This window comes from Myiozetetes cayanensis, unplaced genomic scaffold, assembly GCF_022539395.1.
Source record: "Myiozetetes cayanensis isolate MyiCay16 unplaced genomic scaffold, myiCay2020 scf7, whole genome shotgun sequence".
NCBI classification, from domain to species: domain Eukaryota; kingdom Metazoa; phylum Chordata; class Aves; order Passeriformes; family Tyrannidae; genus Myiozetetes; species Myiozetetes cayanensis.
This window is the reverse complement of record NW_026087964.1, coordinates 39,134,144-39,143,517: the sequence shown is the minus strand read 5'-3', so window position 1 is coordinate 39,143,517 and position 9,374 is coordinate 39,134,144.

Below are 9,374 nucleotides of genomic sequence, written 5' to 3'. Positions count from 1 at the left end.
GACTGGCTGGCGATGCTTTGCCTGATGCTCCCCAGGACAAGGTTGGCCCTCCTGGCTGCCAGGGCACAGTGACTCATGTTCAACTTGCCATTGAACAGGACCCCCAGCTTCCTCTCCATAGCACTTCTCTCCAGCATTTCATTCTCCAGTCTGTCAGTATATCCAGGTTTGCTCCATCCCAGGTGTAGAATCCATCAATCTTCCTTTTTAAACTTCATATGGTCGGTATTTACCTAGGCCTTTAATTTGTCTGCGTCTCTCTTCAGGGCCTCCCTGCCTTTGAGGGAGTCAACAGCTCCTCCCAGTTTAGCATCATTGCCAAACTTAGCATATCTTTGGGTCCTGCAACCAAGTCATTTATGAAGACATTGAAGAGCCCTGGCCCTACAATGGAGCCCTGCGGAACCCCACTGGTGACCAGTCACTAGTCTGATGTTACCCATTCACTATGACCCTTTACAGCTGACCCATGAGCCAACTGCTCACCCATTGTATGATGTGTTTATCCAGCTGTGTGCTGGACATTTTGTCCAGAAGGATACTGTGAGAGACAGTACCTGGAAGCTGAAACTAGAAAAATTGATGATAATTGCCTTTGGAACCACTAATAAAATCATGCAGCAGGTTCTACAGTTAATACTTTAAGTCAAGACTGGGTTTTCACTGTTATGAAGTGTTAATTAAACAGGATTTGTTTAAAGAAAGATCTATGGCCTGCTGTTAGGCACAGGATCTACAAATTCCTTCTGGCTCAGAACTTCTGAAATGCATGCTGTAAAATAAGGTTTATTTTAAATCTAATCACACAGCGGTATTTGTTTGCTCTTTCTTGCTGTTACTCTTCTGTGCTTTCAGAAAATTCATAGGGGACAGCCTAATACCATTTTAGTCACAAAGCAATTTCCCTCCTGGTGGAAGGAAATGTCTTCTCTGAAACACAACAGAAACATAAAGGAAAGGAATTTTTTTTTTTTTTTTTTTAATGTTAACCAGTTCACAAAGCTTCAAGTCACTTTTATTATGGGGATGGAAACAAAGATACAGTCATATGGCTGAAGGCAGAGAACAAAATTCTACTCTCATTTTACACCAAGACAAAAGTAGAGTTACTATTTCAGAATCTACAGATTTTCTCCCGGTTTCCTACCCAAGGCTAAAGGCATGGTATAGACCATCATGAAATTTAAAAAAAAAATTAAAAATTTTTAGACATAGTCTTCAGGAATTATTTCACATGCATTCTTGTTTCCCAGCATCTTCCCCCCCACACCCAAACTTTCTAAAGAAATTATCCACAGATTTACAGAATCCTGAAATTCTTTTGTGACATGCAGTATATCGCACTGCCAGGTAACTCTAAATGTCAAAAGAAACCCATCTCTTTGCAGTGTCACTTACAGCTTTCATCATAATTTCTTTTGTTCTTCTGCTGGCATTTATTTCTTTCTGAAGAACTGTCAACAGTTCTGGAAGAAACGTTCTGCAGACTTTGAAAACCTCCAAACATCAGGTTGCTGTGTTTTCTACATCACATACAGCTGAAAGGATGGTGAATTTCCAGATGGCCGATTTTGTAATGACATCTGAGCTCAGATCCATCTATCTTGAAAGTCCAAACCACCAAGTAAAACTGCAAGGTGCAATAAACATAATGCACTGTAGCATTATGGGTCAATAGTCACCTGCATTTCAGGACCTGTGAAGGTTTTACTGTATTCTCTGATTAATTTATGTAACCTCTTCCCGCTCTTTAGTCAAGGATTCTAGTAGAGGAAATATGTATTAGTTGCTTCAAATCAATATCAATTTTTACAAAAATTTGTCAGTCTTCCTTTGTTTATTTATCCTATAGCTGTTGTCTTATTACTGTAGTTAAAGTTATGTTGCAAAAGGATTATGATATTTATGTATCTATCAATAACCATATGCAAATCACAATACACACTCTACAGTATATTTCAATATTTCAAGGCTGCCACCTCTGAATGTTCTGTTTCCTCAAACCTCACGACTGACTCACATAGAGGGTGCTGCAGATCAGGCTACAGCAGTTACAGTGTGTGCATCAGCACAGCTATTAATCCAAGTTTTTGCTGAACATTACATACTATATACAACTCACTGCAATTGTGATAGTCAGATAATTGGACTTCTAAGAGGACCTTTCTTTTTTCTGTTGGTATGTTGTTCAAAAAACTTAAATAACACCATAAACTTTCCCTTCCCCTGTGGTGCTTGACTTTTCTGTCTTATTTTAGCATTTTGAAGTTTTTTGCTCTTCTTCCTGTGTGATCCATTCACTGTTACCATGAAAACAAACGGTGAATATTCCATCCTCTAACACCAGACCTCCATTTGTGGCTCTTAAGGTTTCTTCTGACATCTGTAGTGGATTTGATCATGAAAACTTCTCTTACACAAATCCTCAGACACCTCTATTTCATTGTTCCTATGTGATGAAAGAGATTCACAATAAAAACCCTGAAAGAAGAATCAGTTGAACAACACAGGATCAATAACCCACCTTTATTAAGGTTTACCAAAATTCTCTCTGGACTTCTACCTGTCAGAAAAATAGCATCACATCAGAAATTTGGATAGGAGTTGCCAATCTAAATTAAGGGAAAAATAAAAGAAAAAAGAAAAGCAATTGAGAACAGATTTATATAAAAAGATTGACATATGATGAAGACACTACTCTGAAAATTAAAGAAGATGTGGGTGTTGTGTGGGAATAGAAAACCTTCATTTTGCAATTGGCACTGTAGTGAACTATGAATTCTTGGGCTTTATTTGCAGATAAGCTCTTAAATATCATCAGGCCTCTGAAAGTTTTGTCTCATCAGATAAATATATGGCAATCACTTTTTGCTTTACAGATGCTGAAATAGAACTTGGAAGGCTCTGATGCTTTTATGCTAGCAGTAATGTGTGAGCATCGCTGAGAATTAACTGCTACTATTTAATTAATTACCATTTATTTTTCAGAGAAATCCCTTGCAAAGTTATAGCTATGTGCAAATCTCTCTGACTGTGCTGCATTGCCTTTGTTAAAATAGAAAATATACACTTGGAATCAATATCTTGTAGTGAAACATACACAACAGTAAGATTTATCAAATTATACTTTTGGTTTTTTGAAGGCTTTAGAAAGATCTTTGGATTGGTTACAACCACATTCTTATATCACTATCCAGATGAAAGAAGTATAAAACACAATTTACTAACAATTAATAATTATAATTACTGCTGTTGGGCAGTGCTAACTTAGTCCATAAAGCTAGCATTTTATGTATAAATTGATACAAGACTATTATTGGTATTTAACAAAACATGAAAAAATAGAAAAAAATAAATCTTGAAAGCATATGTGGAGAAAAAAATAACAGATTTCAGAGAGTGTTCTGAGTTGGAAGGAACCCACAAGGATCATTGAGTCCTACTCTTAAGGGAATGGCCCATTTGTGGATTGAACCCATGGACCTCAGTGTTCTTAGAACCATGCTCTAAGCAACTGAGCTAATTAGGAGACCCTTTCCTGAAAAATTAACTCCAATACTAGTATTTTAGGAGGATTAACATGGATGACTTGTCCATACAATTGCACTTCAAAACACTAGTCACAAAAAAATATTTCCCAAAACATTCACTTAATCTTATGGCACAAAACACAGAGTGCTACATCTGGTTTACCTTGGGGACTGATCTGTAGGTGAATCCCCAGTACAAAATGTAATGAAAAATTTCACATATTCCAGAACACTTTTTATTTCTTCTCTGAGTTGTGGTTAAAGATACAAATGTTTCCATGTTAAACAAAAGGCCTAGAGAAATTAAATAAAGCATTTCAAACAGCACTGTGTTTGCTCATTTACTAAAAAATTTTAGTAAAGTTAGATAAATGATCCTAGAAAGAAACCGCATAATAAATGTAATAATTGAGATTTGGATTTGGATGTTTTTCAATATAGTTGAGGATAAATTAAATAACTGTCTGATTTTTGCTAAGCAAAACTTTTGTGGATACTATTAGCCTTTAATTTCTAGTAAACTGTTAGTTATAGGGCATTTAAAATGTGTCCATGGGAGATCTGTTTTCCTGGAGAGAGGGATTAGAGGGAAAATAAGGCAGGTTACTGTTGTGGATATGAAAATGGATGGGTTTGTAACACATCGTGACTGCAGGGCCATTCAGTGATCTGGAGTGGGTTTGGTTTGTCCCCCAAGTTAAAACATGCATGGATCCAAACATACCCTGTTCTGGTAATTTTCTGATTTGACAACTATTTGGAACCTGCAGACACTGGAAGATGTGGGATGCCTGACACAGCACTGGATTTTTGGAATTAGGAAGTTAAATGGGCAGCACATCTTCCATGTCACTGGTTCCCAGGATGGTCGCAGTGAATGCATTGTATGGGATAAGATATCCATCCACCCAGTTTAAAGGAAGTAAAATTTCTGTGAAGATCACTATAGCTCTATCTTTTTACTTTTTTCATATAACATCAAAAATGGAGAGCCAAAGGAAGGTGTTGCCTCCTTCCTCCTGCAGAACAAGTGCAGATATCTCAGTCAATGGCCTCTCCTCGGTAATAAATATTAGATATGAGTCTGAGAACATTAGGTTTGAGAAAGGTGCTTGGAAAGACAAAATATCTCAAAATTCTTACTAACACAGGCTCTATCAGAGCAAGGGTGGCTGCCTGTTCTCAGCCTTGAATCACACTCTGAGTCCTGTACCTACGCAGTGAAATTTTTTTGTCTAGGAATGGGTTGATATATTGTGACCCAACTCTTGCTCCAGTTACTACAGTTCTGTGCTATTGTTTTACCTGCATGACTGAATTGATTTTCACTGCATGCTTTATAGATGTTTTAATTTATATGTTGGTATAGAGGACAGTAGAATAGGAAAAAACATTGATCTATTGAATAAAATTCTTCCTGCCTCTGCTCCACCTTTCTAGACATTTTTGCATTTATCTCCAGGAAAAACATAGCAATCACTGTAGGTGCTCATTAGAAAAAAGTCATGGTTCATGAAAACTCTCCTATTGCTCTTTCTGCTCTAAAGAGGGCAAGTGAAAAGCTCTTTGAAATATTTCTTCAATGACTGGCTCAACAGACAACACCACTGAAGTTAAAATGTGTACCAAAAATCAAACTACAAGAGCTAAGACAAGAAAGTTTTGTGTAAAACTAACAGACCTTCATTGGTTTTTGTTTATGTTGCATCACTTTATTTTATTTTGCAACATGGTTTACGGAATATATTATGCTTGTAAATCTTTGGATCAATACTATTTTTAGCTTCGTTTATTTCTCTTTCATAAATCTGTGGTGATTTTGTAGCTTGTCTTTGTCACACAGCAGAATTTTAATTTCTAAATGTGCTTCCATTGGCACATAAATAATACCCATATATTTTACACCTTAGAAACTGAACTGAATAGAGAGAATTTTACTGAATGGATTTTGTGAAAGTGAATGTAGTGTTTGAAAACCATCAGTAGTTGATATGTGATACTCTTGTATCTCCTGCAACAGTTCATTTACCAGAAGGATAGATTGGTGGATTATAGCAGCAAATCCCAACGTGTGCTAAAACTTAGCTGAGAATTGAGAGAGCTACAATTTCTAAGGAGTTTTCTCCTTTACGGGGTGCTGAAGTATTGGTGGCACATTTGCAAATCCTCTGCATCCTGTTCCTGAAAAAGCACAAGATAGAATAAAAAATAAACTCAAGCTTCACAGTTGTATTTTAAAATGTAAAAATCATGGGTTATTGCCTTCTCTATTAATGAATAACATTAATAAGACTTTCAGCAGACAACATAATATTTCTCTTCTTCCTTTTACTCCCCAACACTTTAACAATTATTCTGCTTAGTAGAGACCTCACTGCCCTTTAGTAAATTGTTAAATCCCTGCAAAGCATATACAAAATAGTACTTTACACTCCATCTTTATTACTTATTACAAACTGTTCTGTTTGTGCGATACATAAAAGCAGGCAGGTTTTCTGACTAGGACTGGGTACACTTCTTTCATAAGTCTAAGTATGGTATAATCTGACAGGAATTTGGATGCCCTGGCAGGTAAAGCCCAGCAAATACTCTGTCTTGCTTGTGATGCCAGTGTCAAAGAGGGTGGGCTTCTTGTTTACCCGTCACTAGCTTGCCAGTACTCTTGGCAGCAACTTTTCTGTTTGGAAAAAATTCAGGGTTCTTTGGAAAGAAAATAATTAACACTGTTAGTACTGTTTCCTCATTCATTTCAGATGACGCTGCAGAAGTGATCATCAGTTTTCAGAAGAAATAGTTATTAAAGTAATATTTTAAAAGTACAATGAAATACAACATAATCTAAGCCAATTTTGCAAGTGTTTTCTCTTGAAGTTGAAAAGCAGAAAGCAAGTAGATTAATTAAGAGAAAGTATCTTATTTCTCACTTAAGGAGGCTATAAAGGGACAACTCTCGTTAGCTTGCTTTCAAAGTGACTGTGTTCACAACCATGCTAATTGCACAACAAATTACTTGAGGCCCTAAAAGTTAGTTCTCTCAAATAAGAAAAGAATCTATTTCAATGTTGTCTGAAGTGATTCTATCTGCTACTTAGCAGTATCGAGTTGACTAACTGAGATAATTCGGGGATGCTGAAATCACATGTAGCCTCTTTACCTTGTCAGTGAGGGAGCAACCTCAATCTCCATGGCTCAGCACCTGGCAATTTCAGTTCTGAGAGAGATCCACTTGCAGGTTGTATGTCCCAGTTAATGGCTGCCAGGTTTGTGTCAGTGAGAGACTACTGCATGTCAGCTCTGCAGTGCACTTCCTTCTACATTTCCCTGGTGCATCCTTCCAGAGGCTACTTGTGCCTGGGTCACCCCTGACTGTTCTGACTGAATCACTTGATGGGGTCTTCTCCCAAGCATTCAATATGAATACTCATTAGAATATATCCCTAAATCTGACAAGGTTTTCCAGTCAGTTTCTCTTTTTTTTTTTTTTTTTTGTCCCAGAAGTTCTTTAGAGTATTTAATTCCTTCTGTAAATGTTTTGGGTTTTTTGTTTTTGTTTTTGTTTTGTAAATTCAATGCCTCTAAAAAGCTTCCTTCTATTTCTATTTTGTTGCAAATGTTTTTCATTCTTTGAGCTGCAGTCAGTCTCCTAATGCTTGTCACTATGAATTTCTGTGTGGTTTTTTGGCCTATTATGCTTTCCTCTCTTTTCTTTTTCAAATCCAAATGGTATCATAATAGAGCTAACAACTTAATTTCTCTGTGTTCAGGCTTGGTAACATATAAAACTGAAATAACAAACAGACATTGACTTCCGTGAATGTGCATAATAAAACATCATCCAGAGAGATTGAATACGGAACAAAACAAAGCTGGTATTCACTGAAACATGAAGCCATCGTTACAGTCACCATTATAGGCCTATATTAAGAAAAATTACTGTAAATTAACATTTAAAGAGATGGAATTAGAGACCTAGGAAAAGCTGGTTTTGTTTTATCAGGAAGCAAAGCTTTCAGTTACTATATGACTGAGGCATCCTGAAAATACTGTGCTTTTTTTTCCTCTAGTCAATTGAAACCAGTCACAACATGCTGAGGTTGATGTTGTCCTGACTTATCACTAAGAAGTTTGCTCGATATAAAACCAGGGTCATATGTGATTTGAAACACTGAAGACAAAAGTCTGGGACATGCATATTTAGCCTGTTCTTTGGTACCAATCCTGCACTGCAGCCTGCCTGCTCAAATCATTGCATCCCCAACTTGCATCAGTTTCAAACAAGCTTTTTGCCTCTGTTGGAAGGATGTTTCCTACGTTAGTGTTTCCTAAAATGTTTACTTTGTAAACAGTCACTTTGCCACTTACAAACTGAATGTTGCTGCATTTTTGTTAGGACAATGATATGATGTTGGGCCTGAAGAAAAAAACTGTGCACAGTTGTGATTGTTAATAAGACTGACAGTTTGCAAATACTAAATAAAAAATCTTCTGTTCTGGGATGTTGTGATCTAACAGTTATTTATAATACTGTGATGAAGATGACAGAGGTTGCAAGATCATGTCTGTTTATTTACAACAATGAAGTTTAAAACCAAGCACTGCTTATTGTGATGCACAAGTTTAGTTATTTTATTTTGTCTCTCATCAATTGTGGTTGCTCTGCAGATTCTTTTTGAAGATCCTGTCACAGAAGCTGACCTTTACAAATGAACACGTAGCTGTGAGAGGTATTTCTGTCTTTCCCTAATTTACAGATTTCTTTAGCCCACGGGCAACAACAACAACAACAAAAAAAATTAAAATACTAAATTCAAGCATACTTCTTCAGCCCCTATTCATTCAGCTTGTGCTTTCTGCTGCCTTCACACTCTCTGAAGGCACAAGTGCTGAGACAAAGTATTCTTTGGGGGTTTGAATGTGCACGCTCACATGAAAAAGTACTGTAGTGTATAGGTGTATGCACACACAGCAACGTTTCTTTCTGGTAGCTTATGACAGTAATTTATCATTTTTCTTAGTCTGTAACTTATTACCAAATTCATTGGAAGAAAAACATACAAGAATTGCTCCTGCTTCTTGATAGTACAGGAAAATCAAGGCTAAAATGGTGTTTTTCATGAAAGCTTCAGTTTTAGCTATTTCCTTACGTTTTAACATGTCAGAGCCAGTTTTCATATGAATTAACAATCTCCAAATTTAAACTAAATGCAGAGCTTACTAAAAGCCATAAATTGAGAATTTATTCGAAAACCTGCCCTGAGAGTCTGATTTTGAACTTTAGGGCATGCTCGATGTCTCTATGGAGCGTATTTTGCTCAAATATGAGAAATTAAAGGGATTGACTTTTACCTTCTGTCTGTAAAATCTTATCAGCCAATTAAATTTATACTTTTTGATTTTTTAAAATTCTTTTCAAATTACTACCCACAATTTCATGTGCACAATAGATATAAATTATTATTAATGACAAAGGCTGTTTTGACTAAATGCAGTAAGAAAGACTAAATTTTAGTAAGAAAAAAATTTGGGATACTTCGTTGAAGTTATTGGTATGGGAACTGAAACCCCTGATCCCACATCTCACAGAAGCCATCCTAGTGAACATACTGACTTAATGTACTGTAATTTCTTGCCCAAGCTGAACTGAGTAAGTCTTTGCAATGTAAAAAAAAACAAACTAAAGCAGACCTGGATATTTGATGTGTGATTGAATACGCAGTGTTCAAGGCCAAGTTTTCTTTGTTTTCCAGAGGACTGGAAAACACAGACTTGAAGGTCGTCTGTATTAAAAAAATCGTGAGGCCATGCTTCCTGCAATACATACAGTGAGCTGTGTTGGGAGCAGAC